Here is an 18,126-nt window from a genome sequence, read left to right as displayed (position 1 = left end):
TTTAACTTTTAGGATTTGGAACATGTAATATCGTCTCCTACAGAGAGGCATCCATATTTTCTGATCATTAGCTCTCAAATAAATATAAATGTAAATTACCTTTTCCTAGGAAATTAGAAAAGAACAATTTTATAAACTACATTATTTGTACTAATCCTCACATTTGCATTTTAAACTCAAAAGGCTAAAAGGGAGTCTCTTACAGCACTTCTGGGACTGTCTCAGGGAAGAAAGAGAGGAAAGGAGAAAGCGAAATTGAGATCAACTTTGAGATTTTTCTTATTTTACAAAGTTAAGAAAAACATGCTTGTGGAATTTATAAGATTATTCCCAAGCTTTTCTAGCTCTCAGAATTTAATAAACTATTTGTATCATTTCTTCATCAGTGACTTTGGAACATATTATTTCTACCCTTAAAGGTTTAATATTAAGTGAAGATTGATATCTTAAATCTGTGGCTACTGGTTTGTGTAGCATATGTGCCAATGTCAGAAAGGGTAAAATGAACGGAAAATGTCAGTTTGTAGCCAGGAAACTAAAACAAAGGGAGAAGAAGAAAAAAAAGTGCCAGGCACCTAGACCCTTAAATTAGCATTGTCGGGAATGTGGCAGGCCACTCTTTCTCTTCTCATGGCTTTGGTTTGCAGAGGGACTGAGCTCCATTTGTGTCATAAGGTTTCACTTAAACAAGAAAATAAATGAAGTTGGAGCACAAATCAAAACATGGTGTTTGGTTAAACAACTAGAACATGAATGAATGGGAAGGGTTCTGGCTTATGTTTCATTCGATTCATCACTTGGTTATAATTTCTCTTTATCTGGTAATTCATGTTTAATCATCTGAAGGTTTTCAAACTATATTCTTTAAAACACAGCTCAAAAGTCCTATTCCCATTAAGATGGAAAAAAAATAGACTTCTTCAGAATCCATTTAATATAATTGAATACAATCTCTTGATAAAAGTTTCAAAATCAGTGGAATTGACATATTCTAGTGATATCTTCCAAATTAGCTGTACTTATCATATTAGAAATACATACAAATGCGAGTGTGTGTGTGTGTGTGTGTGCGCGTGTGCGCGCGCATGCACGCACGTGTGTATGTGTATGTGTTTTGGGAAGATTCAAACTTCTTAGAACTTATGGTAGTCACAAGACCCTGCCAGAAACTCAAAATAATACCTCTGGTTTTTGACAACAGTGAAAACCACCATTGTTCACATAAAATGGAAGGGATTCCAGTATCCAGCCATAGAGGGAGTAGAACTTGATACACACAAAACAACACCCAAATTACCTCACATTTAATAACAAGAAGTCACTTTTGAAATGTTTCTCATTTGTCAGTCTTGGTCTCTTGACCACTCATTTGTTCCTGGCTTACTTTTCCTTCACTATTTCCATGCCCAGTTTCTTTTTTCTTTGCTTGCTATACACCATAACATTTTCCCCTATATTCCTGACATTTTTCTTGTTTTGAAGGTTCTAATTTGTTTTCTTATTTATTTTTTCCTGGGCTACAGGATTTGAAAAAAAAATCAAAATGCAGTGTTTAGGGGCAGCAAATGGTGTTTTTTAAAAATCCTATTTAGACTTAGGGGGGAGGCAAGATGGCGGAGAAGTAGGGAGCTCCATACATTTCACTCGCCCCCACCTCTCAAACGGAGAAGGCCTGAAGCCATAGGAACCCTTACAGAATCCAGGAGTTTGGGAGGAAAAGGAGACAGAGTCTGCTGAGGAAACAACCATATAGCTTGAGTGCAAACTGGGGAAGATAAAAACAGGCCGGGGTAGGAGACACGGAGTGAGGGGAGGGAGCCCCTTTTGCGGGGAGCCATGGTGAGTGGAGGGGAAAAGAAAGAGTGGCTGAAACTGCTCAAGGAACTGACCCTGTCCCTGGAGAAGAGAAAAACCTTGGCTCGGGACACAGAGGGATCTAATTTCCAGCTGTGTAGCTGACCTTGAGCTGAACACCCTGGTCCCAGGCAACTCCAGGAGAAACTGCTCCTCTACTCACCAGCTCAACCAGGAGGGGAAGCAGTGTACCTGAAGCTGCTCTGCCACTCTTCTAGCTCGGTTACAACCCCAGTGTGGAGGCGACAGGCATGAACCTGCTCAAAGGGATTTGGCCTGTGGGTTTATTTCAGGCGGTATCAATGGGGCCCACAGACTAAGATATGGAAACGAGGCATGGCTTGTGACATAGAGCATGGCCCACATTGGCTACACCACCAGCACAGGGAGATTAGACCCAAAAGAATGGGTTGCAACACTTGGTTTCAGAAGGGACTGGGGTGCCGCCATTTTTCTCCCCACAACCACCAAGGTGGGAGCTCAAGGAGCAGTCCCCTCCAGGATGCAGTGGAGGCTAAGACCCACCTACACCAAACCACACCCATCCCTGCTAGAGAGCTGTTTTTTTTTTTTTTACCAGAGCCCAGGGCAAGACCAACATGGATGCACTGCTGTGATTAATTCCAGATCAATACTTTCTATTCAGATATATCTTCGCTCATTTCATTTGTATCCCTCCCTTCTGGGGACTGGGCACTCTGATCATTGGTTTGCTTTAACAGTCACATTTAATCCATTCTCTAGATGTGTATTCTACACCTCCACTGCTACCTTTCTATCTCTCTCTCTGGAGTAATCAGACTATATAGTTTCTCTGAGTAAGATTATCTTCATTTCTTTCTCCTTGCCTCCTACCATATTCTCCTCTTTCTTCTTGCCTCCTACCATATTCTCCTCATACTCTCCTCTTAGTCTCTCTGTCTGGTCATCGTCCAATTTTTCTTCTCCCACCCTGTCTTTTCTCTCTTTGTATATGCTCGTCCATCAGCACTGCATACAAACTGCTCTTTATTTGTAGCTGGGAATTCTGGTTTTATGCTTTTAGACTGTCCTTTGACTTCTGGGTTTTTTCTTTTTTCTTTTCTTTTCTTCTTTTATAGTTTTTTATTTTATTATTTTTATTATTTGTTTTTCCTCTTCCTCTTTTTCTCCCCTTCTTTTTTTCCCTTTCTTTTTCTTTTTCCCTTTCAGTTTGTGTGTTTGTTGGATTTCTCAGTGCATTTCTGTGCCTTTGTTCCCTGTGTGTTTGTCTGTTTTCTTTCCCAGGACTACCTCAAGAAAGATGCCAAAATACACATGGTGAAGAGTCCCAAATACCACTACGAGTAGGGAAATAAAATAACCAAAGTCTTACCAAGAGAGACCAAAAGACACCATCCAAAGAACACTTCCTGAAAGGACAGGCCCTGGACAGTCAAAGAGCCTTCTTTAATACAGCAGTACTCGCAGTTGCAGAGTGCATAACAAGCTTTTAAAACTAACAAGAGACAGAAAACTAGGCAAAATGATGAAATGAAAGAACTCTCCTCTAAAGAAATTCCGGGAAGAAATGACAGTTAAAGAACTGCTCAAAACAGATATAAGCAACATAACTGAACAAGAATTTAGAACAATAGTCATAAAAGTAATCACTGGGCTTGAAAAAGGTATGGAAGACATCAGAGAAACTGTTGCTACAGAGATTATGGAGCTTAAAAATAGTTGTGATGAATTAAAAAATCCTATAAATGAGATGCATAATAAAATTGAAGAGGCAGAGAGGAGAATAGGTGAATTAGAAGACATAATTATAGAAAAAGAGGAAGCCAAGAAAAAGAGAGATAAACTGATCCAGGAACATGAAAGGAGAGTTTGAGAGCTGAGCGATACAATCAAACGGAACAATATCCATATCATAAGAATTCCAGAAGAGGAAGGGAGAGGGAAAGGCGCTGAAGGAGTCCTTAAACAAATTATAGCAGAGAACTTCTCCAATCTGGGAAAGGAAACAGACATTGAAATCCAAGAGGCACAGAGAACACCCCTCAGACAGAACTTGAATTGATCTTCTGTATGCCATATCATAGTGAAACTGGAAAAATATAAGGACAAAGAGAGAATTCTGAAAGCAGCTAGGGATAAAAGGCTCCTAACATACAAAGGGGAACCTATCAGAGTGGTTACAGACCTATTTACTGAATCTGGGGAGGCCAGAAAGGAATGGCAGGAAATCTTCAATGGGATGGAGAGAAAAAAAATGCAGCCAAAAATCCTCTATCCAGCAACCCTGTCATTCAGAACAGAAGGAGAGATAAAGGTCTTCCCAAATAAACAAAAATGGAAAGAATTCATCACCACTAAACAGCCCTACAAGAAATCATGAAGGGGACTCCATTAAGGAAATGTTGCAAGGAACGCAAGGTACCAGAGACACTACTACAACCATGAATCTTACAAAGAACACAATGACTCTAAACTCATGTTTTTCAATAATAGCACTGAATGTAAATGGACTAAATGCTCCAATCAAAACACATAAGGTAGCAGAATGGATAAAAAAACAAAATCCATCTATTTGTTGTCTACAGAAGACTCATTTTAGACCTGAGGACACCTTCAGATGGAAAGAAAGGGGATGGAGGNAGTACAAAATCTAACAGTGCACCTAAAGGAACTAGAGGGAGAGCAACAAGAGCACCCCAAACGCATTCAGAGAAGAGAAATAATAAAAATCAGGGCAGAAATAAACAATATAGAATCCAAAAAACAAAACAAAACAAAACAGTTGAATAGATTAATGAAACCAAGAATTGGTTTTTTGAAAAAATAAACAAAAGTGACAAACCTCTAGCCAGGCTTCTCAAAAAGAAAAGAGAGAGCACCCAAATAGACAAAATCATGAATGAAAATGGGCTTATTACAACCAACCCCTCAGAAATACAAGCAATTATCAGAGAATACCATGAAAAATTATATGCCTACAAACTGGACATCTTAGAAGAAATGAACAAATTCCTACACACTCACTACCAAAATTCACATGGGAAGAGATAGAAACCCTGAGCAGACCCATAACTAGTGAAGAAATTGAATCAGTTATCAAAAATCTCCCAACAAATAAGAGCCCTGGCCCAGATGGCTTCTCTGGGGATTCTACCAGATATTTAAAACAGAATTAATACCCATTCTTCTCAAGCTATTCCAAAATATAGAAATCAAAAGAAAACGTCTAGACTCATTCTATGAAGGAGCATCACTTTGATTCCCAAGCCAGACAGAGACCCAACAAACAAAGAGAACTACAGGCCAATATCGTTGATGTATATGGATGCAAAAATCCTCAACAAGATCCTTGCAAATTGAATGCAACAGCACATAAAAAGAATTAACCATCATGATCAAGTGGGATTCACTCCTGTGTTATAGGGCTGGTTCAATATTAGCAAATCAAGGGGCGCCTGGGTGGCTCAGTTGGTTAAGCTTCCAACTTTGGATCAGGTCATGATCTCACACTGTCTCTCTCTCTCTCTCTCTCTCTCTCTCTCTCTCTCAGAAATACATAAAACATTAAAAAAAACTAAAAAGAAAGAAAGAGAAATCAAGAAACTGATCCCATTCACAATTGCACAAAAACCCATAAAATACCTAGGAATAAACCTAACCAAATACATAGGAGGTCTGTATGATGAAAACTATAGAAAACTTATCAATTAAATTGAAGAAGACACAAAGAAATGGAAAAACATTCCATGCTCATGGATAGGAAGAATAGATATTGTTAAAATGTCACTACTACCCAAAGCAATCTACACACCCAATACAATCCCAATCAAAATTGCACCAGCAATCTTCTCAAAACTAGAACAAACTATCCTAAAATTTGTACAGAACCACAAAAGACCTCGGATAGCCAAAGTAACAGTGAAGAAGAAAACCAAAACGGGAGGCATCACCATCCGAGACTTTAGCCTCTACTACAAAGCTGTCATCATCAAGACAGTATGGTATTGGCAAAAAAACACACACATAGACCAATGGAACAGAATAGAGAACTTAGAACTGGACCCACAAATATATGGCCAACTAATCTTTGACAAAGCAGGAAAGAGTAGCCAATGGAAAAAAGACAGCCTCTTTTACAGATGGTGTTGGAAGAACTGGACAGCAAATCGCAGAAGAATGAAAGTAGATCATTTTCTCACACCATACACAAAAATAAACTCAAAATGGATAAAGGACCTGAATGTGAGACAGGAAACCATCAAAACCATAAAGGAGAAAGCAGGTAACAACCTCCTTGACCTCCACTGCAGCAATTTCTTACTTGACACATCCCCAAAGGCAAGGGAATCAAGAGAAAAATGAACTATTGGGACCTCATCAAGATAAAAACTTCTGCACGGCAAAGGAAACAATCCATAAAACTAACAGGCAACTGACGGAATGGGAAAAGATGGTTGCAAATCACATATCAGATAAGGGCTAGTATACAAAATCTGTAAGGAACTCACCAAACTCCACACCCAAAAAACAAATAATCCAGTGGAGAAATGGGCAAATGACATGAACAGACACTTTTCCAATGAGGACATCCAGATGGCCAACAGACACATGAAACGATGCTCAGCATCCCTCCTCATCAGGGAAATACAAATCAAAACCACACTGAGATACCACCTCACGCCAGTCAGAGTGGCTAAAATGAGCAAATCAGAGAACTCTAGATGCTGGCGAGGATGTGGAGAAACGGGCACCCTCCTACACTGTTGGTGGGAATGTAAACTGGTACAGCCCCTCTGGAAAACAGTGTGGAGGTTCCTCAGGAAACTAACAATAGAACTCCCCTATGACCCAGCAATAGCACTGCTAGGAATTTACCCAAGGGATACAGAAATGCTGATGCATAGGAGCACATGTACCCCAATGTTCATAGCAGCACTCTCCACAATAGCTAAAACATGGAAAGAGCCTAAGTGTCCATCAATTGACAAATGGATCAAGATGTGGTTTACCTATACAATGGAATACTACATGGCAGTGAGAAAGAATGAAATCTGGCCATTTGTAGCAACATGAATGGACCCTGAGGGTGTTATGCTGAGTGAAATAAGTCTGGCAGAGAAGGACAGATACCATATATTTGCACGTATAGGAGGATTAGGAGGTACTTAATGGAGGACCATAGGGGAGGAGAAGGAGAAAAACAATTGGGGAGAGGANTGCCTTCTTCCCCATAGGATAAGCATCTAAATCACCTATCTCACTATTGATAAAGGTTATGCATGAGTCTTCTACAAATCTATGTTCTGGGAAATTTTTACATATCAAAGAAGTTTGTTATCAGAAATCATTGTCTAAGGCAAATGCCACTTCTGTGCCGTCCCCCAGACACTTATAAAATAAAGTTGAGCCCCAGTCAGGGCAGAGATGCCTGCCTGGTGACCAGAAAGACTCTTGGGCCTTTCTCACCCCTCCCTCACCAATACCATCCATCCTTCAGGGACCCCTGGACCCCAACCGGAGCTGGTCTCCAACAAGGAAGGGGGAGATGGGCATGGAGGAGGGCACTTATTGGGATGAGCACTGAGTGTTATATAGAAACAAACTCGACAATAAACTATTTAATAAAATCAATAAATAAACAAATAAATAAAATCCTATTTATACAAGAATCTTATAATTTTCCTATGTATTTTGTCATTTTTTAAACATTTTACTTGGTCACACATTAAAGTGAAATAAACTGAAACTAAGATATTTGTTGGCTATATTCATATGTAAAGATATACATATTTTTATTTGTTTGTTTGTTTGTTTCCTTGTTTCCACAAAGCTCTTGAGAGATAAGAAGAGCATTGCTCTAGTGAGGGTTCTCTGCGGTCCCCACCCGGATCCCAACACGAGAGTTCCAATTGGCTACATCCTTGGAAATCTAGGTGGAGATGTGGAAGAAGTCTCTCCGCCTGTGTTGAGTATTCATCTGAGCAAATCACAGTCTTCATTCACTTAGTGGGAATATACAAAGAACAATCTCTCACGTCAAGGCCTGTAACATAAACAGTTTGGGATATCTGGGTGGCTCAGGAGGGTAACTGACCGACTCTGATTTGGCTTAGGTCATGATTTCATGGTCGTGAGATTGAGCTTCATGACAGGCTCTGCACTGAAGATGCAGAGCCTGTTTAAGATTCTGTCTATTCCTCTTCCTTGCACCTCACAACAAAAACAACAAAACGCAGTTTGAGAAACAAGATATCAAAGTGAAAAAATTTAAATGACAACTTACATGTAATATCACTGCAACAATGGAATAATTGTTTTAATGTCATGCATAATTAATATTCAAAAGAACTGTCCAGAAAATTATTGCTGTAAAAATTCAAAAGAGCACAAGCACCTTGGTCTGAGAACATTCGAGAAGTTTTGGAGAGTAGGTAGGATCTGAGCTGAGTGACAAGGATTACGTCACATTTGAACAGGGACTAAATGTTCAGAGAGAACAAAGATTTGCCATAAAGTTATCCACCAGCAACTCAATTGCCTGAGATAGAACTAAAAATTTGACTGGAAGACAGAGAAGGAGATTATAATTTCAAAAATAAATATGAGCTAAGTTTAAATATTGCTTACATCATACTCTTAGCATGAAAAATCTTCTGCATTTTTCCTGTGACTTTTGTACATCCATTTTAGTATGATTAATTAATGGCTAATGTCTTTCTTTTATTAAAGAAAGATTTAAAAATGAAGGAAGGTTGAAAAATAAAGGGGGGAATAAGCATGTGGATAGAAGAGAATAATTTTATTTAGTGGCAGATATTATGACCATATAAAATGCTAGGCAGTCTAGTGTCAAATTATAATAATTCAAACAAAAATTTCACAAGTATTCTTATCTCATAATTCACATAAAAATATTAACCAATCATAGGTCATTAATTACCAACTAGAAAAAGTAAAATTTAAAAAAATCATATTTCTAATAGCAACAAGAGAATAATGCTAGTAGAAAACACAGAAGAAAACCATGCAAATTCTTGACAAAAAAGTTTATAAAACATTATTGAAGGACACAAAGAGATGTGAAAAAAATGAAGAGATATGTCATGTTAATAAGTTATAAAGCTGCCCCTATACCAAATTAATCTACAAATTATATACAATTACAAAAAATATAACACATTATTTTTCTTAGAATTCGACAAGACATTCTTCAAATTCATATGAAAGAGTAAAGTGCCAAAAATAGTCAGGATAATGTTGACAAAGAATAAGCAAAGATATGAGGTTTGTACTTGTAGACATTAAGGCAGACTATATCAACAATCTAATGAAGACAGTGGTGTTTGGCACTTAGAAGACAAATGGAGTAATGGAGTCTGGGTTAGAGTGGAAACAGATTCCTATAGACGTGCAACTTGGTATATGATAGAGGTACCATTGCAAATGTGTGTGATTTTAATAAATTATTTTAGTATATGGATGTTTCCCTTTCATAACAAAAATAAATTCCAGAGTAAGACTTTTCCAGGTTGAAGTTTCCAGTATGAAGTAGTTATTTTCTTCACTGCTATAGAAAACCACTCCATCTGAGGAGAAAATAAAAGAAACACATGTGCATGTGCAAGTGCATGTGCAAGTGTGCACACGTGCATGTACACACACACACACACACACTACATCTTTGAGAAATTTTAAAAATACAAAAATATAGAAAGTGTGCCAGACGCATTCTTGGCTATCAGGTACGGTCATGGAACAAAGTTAATAGAGAATAAACATAACTACAGACAGAAAGGCTTAGCAAAGCATAGCACTCTAATGGTCCAGAAGAAGGGGTGTAGCAATAAAGCTAAATCTCGTTTTGACCCTTTATAATAAAAGTAGGATGTGTGGGTTGGCATTGGGGGGTTTCCAAGAGTGACTATGGTTTCCAGAAGCAACTAGCATGCCAAATTGTAGAGAGTTTCTCCAAGATACCAATTCTTACCTCAGTCCCACTGATGTGCCAGGTAATGGTGAAGTTACATGCCATTTGTTATGAAGAATAAAAACATAAAAAATGCAAATTATTTACCTTCTCTTAAACAAGAATGGATTTGAGATTATTTCTAGTCCTCTCACACTTTCACTGGATATAGAGTATGACTTTGGCTGGTATACCGCATACAAGTTTTGTCAGTCTTGTGTATCAGAGCAGAACCAGTGGATTGAAAACCACTGCCCAGGGTCAGTACTCCTTTTATGTTAAACTTATTAATGTCAGATGACTTTCTAGTAAGAGACATGTATTTTGACAAGATTCTACATCCATATGTACCAGAATATATAAGTGGACTTTAATCCTTTTTCCTCTAGGCCCCCACTGTGAACAAGGAAACTTCTGAGAAGCTTCCTTTGCAACAGTGCCTTTTTGCTCCAATGTTTGCTGGGCAGAGGCTCAGCAGGGAAGCCGGGTATGCGTGTCCCTAGTACATTTCAAGAACACCCACAAAGCCCAAAATTAAAATTACTTAAAGAAAGATTTTTTTCCCCTCATCTTCTTTCCACCTTTGTGGCTTGATGGAATTTCTCCTTGGGAGGAAAGAGGCAGCTGAAGAAAATCTACCAGCCAAAGAATCATTTCTACAAAATATCTCTCTGTCAACACCTTAATTCCAGCAGAGACTTGTTCCTGCTCCTCAAACCAGCACCAGGGTTTATAAGACAGACTCAATAGTGGGATGCTCAGGCCTATGCACCTGAAAGGAAACCTTTGTCTTCCATTAAAAAAAAAAAAAAGGCATCAAGAATTCAGGAATGTTTTTATTATATCTCACAGAGTCCCTCTGATTGGTGTATTGCTCAGTCTTTTTCCACTGCTCCATAAAGAGGGGAGGGAAAACTGGGTGGTGAAGGCTGGTGGAAGCATTAATCTTTTATATCCATTCTAAGTGGTTGCTTTATCTGACAAAAATGTTTCCTTCTGGGCAAGAGGTTGCTTGCATTATTCCCAATCTCCTTTTTGTCTTTAATCAGGAAGATGCTACTGGAGTGCAGGACATTCTCTAATACATATAACTTTGTTTACCTGTTTCTTTTTCAGCATTTGGTCTTGTTTTAGGATTTGATACTGGATGGAGAGGTTTGTATTTTATGAAGTGGTACCATTAGGATTCAACAGAGGTGCTGTGTTCTTTAAAAAAAAAAAAAGAATATGTACATTTTTTTTAAACAGAAGACTTCTACTGGGGTGCCTGGGTGGTTCAGCTGATTAAGCGTCTGACTTTTGCTCAGGTCATGATTTTATGGTCCGTGAATTCCAGCCCCGCATCAGGCTCTGTGCTGATAGCTCAGAGTCTGAAGCCTGCTTCGGATTCTTTGTCTCCCTTTTTCTCTGCCCCTTTCCCACCCATGCTCTGTCTCTATCTTTCAAAAACTAAACATTAAAAAATAAATAAATGAAGACTTCCACTAAGATTATTGATCAAGCATATTTTTTCTAGACTTTCTCATTTATTTATTCATTCCATTGATTATATTGATCCTTTATTATGCAATAGGTCATAGACTGCAATATGTGAGAAGTTATTTTTGCTATTTAAAGTGCTTAATTTCTTGGAATTGAGAGAAATGTAAAAAATGTATATTTTTAAAGTCAAAATGATATGCAGAGAATATGTGGTAAAAACAATAAACCCAGACTGTGGGGGAGATTTAGATTTCGGAGATTTAGATTTACATTTCATCTGGATGGATATGATCAGAGAATATCATCTGATTGAAGATATACATAGACATAGGGATGATTTNAGTTCTCTGATTTGCTCATTTTAGCCACTCTGACTGGCGTGAGGGTATCTCAGTGTGGTTTTGATTTGTATTTTAGGGATGATTTTTCATAAAGGAATGGGATAAAAATCAAATTGATGAAAATCTGGAAACAAGTTCAAAATAAAACCATAATATAATAATAGTTATGACCATGTAAATTAAAAAATACATGGTATTCATATCTCATCTCATGCCTTATAAGGTACAAATGCACTGTGTCACACTTTCTTTTTTCCCCCTCCATGTGGACGTGATGCTTGATGCTCAGGTAGTCATCCTATAAGAGTGAAAGAAAATGCAAGAGAGTCTTAGAGCCCCCAAGCCTGACAGAGTGACACTGCTGAACCAAGGTGAGTAGCAACCTCTTTACAGGTGAGCAAAATAAACCCTACTGATTTCAACTACTGTAAGTTATATTTGACTACGTTAGAGCAACTGCCTGCAAATTTCAATAGTGCCAATGCTGAGAAACTTTGACCAAAAGAGTTATACAAAACCAATGCTGTGGTCTGTATGTTTGTGTTCCCCTCAAAATTCATGTGGTAAAATCCTAATCTCCAAACATGATGGCATTAGGAGATGAGATTTACGGAAAGATCCAAAGCCATTCTGAATTGGATTAGTGTCTTATAAAAGAGGCCCCACAGAGATCCCTTGTCTCTTCCACCACATGAGGACACAGCAAACAGGTTCTATATAGGAATCAGTCAGAAGACCCTCGCCCTCAGTCACATGGACTCTTCCCGTGTCTTCATCTTGAATATCCCAGCCTCGAGAATTGCGAGTAGTAAGTCTGTATTTTCGTATAAGCTGTGTAGTCTGTGGTATTTTGTTACAACAGCCTGAATAGACTAAGACAACCAGTTAAAAAAACATCTCTAATTGACTATCATACTACTACTTCATTTTACCCGCAGAGAATGACAAGTATGTTTTCCTGTTACACTGTACTTACCACGCCATGATCCAATCAGTCCTTCCTAGTACACTTGTTCATAGCTGTACTATTTCTAGCACCTGCTGCCTGGACCACTTGCGTGTTATAAAGTTTGTAATTCTGTGTTTGTGTTGGCTCCCTTCATGACAGAAGGGCCAGCAAACTGTCCCAGGCTGTGAGCATCTGCGCAGTGTCCAATTTGCCCTGAGCTGTCCTCAGAAGAAACCTACTGAATGAATGAGGCCTTGATTCTGAATTCTTAGGAACTGAAAAATATACTTATTCGGAATGTGCTTTAAATCATAAAAATACACTTCTTAGATTTTGGTAAGAGAAATAATCGTCCTCTGTTGCGATTAGGTCGTGGAGTGATGAGTGAATTTTGTTTCTTCTGAACTTATATACAAAACTAAACTTTTCCCTTTATAGTAATGGTTGAGTCAAAATACTCAAGAATTTTTCCTAATTCTTCTATTTTTGAAAGTAAATAAGTTGAATAAAAGAATTAGTTTGGGTCAGACTTGATGCTGTTGTAACGTGGCATAATAACTCTAAAAAATTAATGTTTTAAGCATTTTTCACCAATTTATAAAAATCACTTTTTAGTTTGCACATTTCAGAAATATTGTGCACTATCTCTAATCATCTATACACTAGGTATTTTCTCAGAATATTTTTACAAAACTAAGCATTTTTACAAAACTAAACTGAAGGTAGGAATTGTATGTATCAATTAGTCAGGCTGAAAATTAGTTGAAACATGAAGATTAATATTGTAGCATTTTATAATAAAAGTGTAAATATATTGTATAAATGTAACTATAAATTTAGTGATTGTTTTTCCTGAGTGTAACATAACACTATAAGCAATAAGCAATAATAATATGTATTATAGTAATAAAAATGACTAGCTTTTTGGAGCATTTGGTGGCAGGCACTTTCTAAACATTCTGCATGTGTTATATTATTTAATCCTTACAACACCCTAATGATCAATATCATGATTATGTACAATTTTCTAATGAGTACATATAGATGCAACTTACCTAAGATAATACAAGTAGTTAGTGACCACATCAATATGCATACTCTTTTTTTACAACTGAAATATTGTATGAAACCTAATAGATGAAACAAGATAAAGCAGATATAACCTGCTGGTAATAAGATAGAAAGATGCATGTGACTTCTGGCTCACTTCTTTAAGCCAAAACCACCTGATTTGGGGTGCCAGTTTTCCTGAAAAAAAAAAGTGTCATTATGGTGTTTCTATATATACACCAATAGACAATTGTTACAGTTTATTTATGTATTAACAAGTATATAATAAATACAGTCACTTTTGCATTTCCTCATTTTAGTAGTTTGAATGTCGCCTTTTTAACTCTGAAAGAAAATGTCAAAGTGCTAAAAATTTTGAATTTGCCATGTTGGCATTTAAATTTTCACTATTCACTGGCTAGGTGAGGCTATGACAATACTTCACCTTCCTGAGAGTGCTGATATGTAATATGTGGAACTGACCCCTTCCTCAATCATTTGCCTTATTTGCAGGCCAAATTCATTGCCAGGGATATATTAGCAGATCAATAAATGACAGCTAGTTTTTACTGTGCTTTCAGTAAGTTCACAAAAATTAGTAAATATTAATGTTAAGTTTCAAGATGTCATCCATGCTACCAATACTATCTTCTAGTTATTTAAAATTTTTACTACATAATAGCTCCCACTCATCAGATGATGTGTTTAATTATATGACCCATCGTTTAACCCAGCACATTTGTCAGAAATATCAGTGCATTTATAAAGTATTTACCAAATCCATAGCTCATCTGCCACTAACTCTATCGATTTTGAAAGAGAAAATGTAATCTTCTTGGGATGTTTACATTATTGATATTTGCTGATATAGTTCTAAGTTTGCTAAATAAGATTTTTTTTTCAAAAGATATTTAGATCTTGCAAGCTGCATTCCATATGATGCAGTTTTCCAAACGTTTTGGGTGATAAAATTGAATAAAAATAAAATATTTAATAATCTTAAGAATTAATTATTTTGAGATAGGAATATATTGAATTAAATAATCTTACAAAGTTGATTGTACCTTATTTACTCTAAAATGTAGACTATGGGGTAATTATGTTAGATAAATATGCCAGCTTATCTAGCTTAAGTATATGACTAATGAGGTGAACTTATAGATTTAATTGCATTAAAGATCAATCAGTTTTGCTTTGCTCCATGGAAACAGATTGCATTCCAACCACTAGCTAGCCTCATCACCAACGAATGAAAATAATCATACAGAACTGTAAGACACAGAAACATTTAGTCAAAGTTCATTATCACAATTAGATAAAGTCTTCTGAATTGTAAGCCAATAATATCATCAAAATAATACACAAAACATACATTTCTCAAGTAAATAAAACTAAAAATGTTTCAGGTATTATTTTACTTTTACTAGAGTGCCCATAAAAGATTTACTTTTGAATGTGATTCCATGAATAGATATAGAACTCCTTATTACACATGTTGTAAAATATAAACAACTCTGCCTAGCATTCAAAGCCACTCTGAAACGATGTTGTACATTTCAAAGTCTTCTCTCTCATTATTCTCATTGTGTTTCATTCACGACCACTCCTGAACATGTCATACTGTTTGTGCCTTTATTCTTTGTGTGATCCTCTTGTCTTGTCACTCTCCTTACCTATCATAGCTCATAGCTTTTTTTTTTTGAATGCATAGTCAAAAAAACCTGTTATCAGTAAAGAATATATAAATGAAAAATCACGATCATTTAAAAATACAGTTATGTAAGTTAATGTAACTTGCTCCTCAGAATAACCCAATGCATTAAGTAGCATAATTCGAGTAAACCAATTTTAAGGATGAAGAAATTTAAATGCAATGACACTACTTGATTTTGTCACAGTGAAAATTAGTAATAGGATGCCCAAGGTCACTATGATTCTATTTCTGTGCTTTCAAAATGTCACACTTGATGGCTAAATGGTCTTTACAACAGCTGAGGCTTCTTAAGTCTTTTACATGGTATAAGAACCTTGCATCTTGTCTGTCAAGTTATGGATGACCTATGTGTGATTTCCCTTGGAAACAGGGGTAAAGAGGATCCTCTTGAGGACCTTTTATTAGATTCTCCTAAAAGGGACAGAACATCCACCCAAGACTCTTGACTGATCGCTAGCTAGTTTTCTCTTTCAAAAATTCCCTTGCTTGCCAAGTCGTTGTTCTATCACCCCTACACCAACTCTTCTCATACAGTTGAATCTTTTCAAGTTCAGTAAGATTTTATCCTGCTGGGGACATTTCACTGAATTCTGAACCTTCTCTTCAATCAAACTGTTCATGTTACAGCTGACAGCATATCATACTTAGAGGATTTTTTCACTGATCCTTTTCTGTGAACCCTTTATTATATGTTTCAATAGAGCCTTAGAGAAAATAAGTTAGATAAATCTAGCAAATAGCAGTTCTCCACAGGGGGACAAAAATATGGAGAAGAGAAATATAAAAATTAAAGTTATATCAAAATTCAAGGATGTGAGAACCTGAGGTTCACAAACATCAATTTTGGGAAAAACAACCTACTACAGTTGTAGGGAAATAATTTTTTTTTTTCTGGATAGAGGACATGTGTGTGTGAGAGAGAAAAGAGAGTTAACACCTGAATTACCATATTACAAAACACATAGGCATAATGTATTCTTGGGAAATAAACATTGAGAGAAAAATAAGGAAAGTTTTTGTGAGTAGGGTATTCAATTACTCTCACATTAAAAACAATTACTTCAATTAGTAGTCACAGTGCTTTTCCCTGAAAAAAATCAAAGGTGCTAAGTTTCCAAGTGGGGAGTGGAGAGTAAGCACAAATATTACCATTTCCATCAGAAATGGAAGGAAATGTTGAAGACAGATAAAAGAAAAAAATAGTTCAAGTTTAAAATCAATTGTACTGTATCACAAGTGTGCTTTCATATAAAAGTTATATATCAATTCTAATAAATGTAAATGAGTCTTTTTATTTAATTGTAAATCATTTGAAAAGTCATCATCAGGCTTTGATCAATCTGTAGGTATCTCCCAGATTACAAACAGATGCTCCACAGGATAAATTAAAACATGTGTACATGCTATGATTTTGCCTATTAATCAACAGCACAAAACTGACCTACATGGGAATATTCAATACCTCTAAATTGGTGGCTGTTTCAAAAAATAAACATAGTATTGATCTTTTTTTATAGTATGTCATCTTTTCTTGTTGTTGTTAGTTTTACTATGTTAATATAAAGTTTTAGACTTTAAGTGAAAACTAACAAGATGCTTTGGTACATATTTCTCCCAACTGCCAGTAAGGCTATCTGTAATTAATTTAAGTTCATAATTTGAAAAATCTCTTTTGGTGTTGACATTTTACTTCTCTTGGTATTCAGTGACCTACTAACCCAAATCCTGCCTTCTAGAAAACTTCATTGTAAGGAAATATGATCCATTGATCAGAAATATATAACCACTCATAAATAAGCAGGTGACATCTAAAAGAACTGGCCTCTGAGGCACCTAGGTGGCTCAGTCCGTTAAGCATCCGACTTCAGCTCAAGTCATGATCTCGTGGTTTGTGGGTTTGAGCCCTGCATCAGGCTCTGTGCTGACGGGTCAGAGCCTGGATCCTGTTTCAGATTCTGTATCTCCTGCTCTCTCTGCCCCTCCCTGACTTGCACTCTGTCTCTTTCTCTTTCAAAGGTAAATAAACATTAAAAAAAAATTTTTTTTTTAATTTCTAGGAGAGAGAGAGACAGCGTGAGCAGGGGAGGGTCAGAGAGAGAGGGAGAAACAGACTCTGAAATAGGCTCCAGGCTCTGAGCTGGCAGTCAGCACAGAGCCCAACGCGGGGCCCGAACCCACGAACGGCGAGATCATGACCTAAGCAAAAGTCGGACGCTTAACCGACTAAGCTACCCAGACGCCCCCAAGAAACTTTTTTAAAGAATAAATACATTTTTTTAAAAATTTAAAGACTGACTCTGTTATGGTTTTTCTATTTCCTCATTATTTATATTTAAAAAATGGAAAAGAAATAATGGCATATTTTGTTTATTTAGCTTTTTTCTGAATCTGTTCATAACAGAATTTATGAAAACTTAATATTAAATAGATTTATAAACTGTGCAACTACATTATAAAAATAATACTCTCTTGAAGACTTTAAAAAATGAAACAAGTTGACTAGAGAAATAATAGTAGAGAGATAAAATAAATAAGAAATTTATCAAGTAGAAGTATACATAATATGCAGAAGTTTGTCCAAAATTTTACTTTAAAGAATATCCCTTTCCGCTAGATAATTGTCTGCCTTTTTGGAGTGGAAGTTCAACTTAAGTAAATAAATATTTGAATACTTAATATTTACCAAGCAGAGGTTCAATATTATGGGAGATACAAAGACTATAGAACTCTATTCCCATCATTCTGAAATAAAATATATATTTTTATTTAAAATATATTTAAAATATAT

The sequence above is a fragment of the Crocuta crocuta genome, unplaced genomic scaffold (genome assembly GCF_008692635.1).
Source record: "Crocuta crocuta isolate KB4526 unplaced genomic scaffold, BGI_CrCroc_1.0 scaffold264, whole genome shotgun sequence".
Lineage (NCBI taxonomy): Eukaryota > Metazoa > Chordata > Mammalia > Carnivora > Hyaenidae > Crocuta > Crocuta crocuta.
This window is presented reverse-complemented; position numbering follows the sequence as displayed.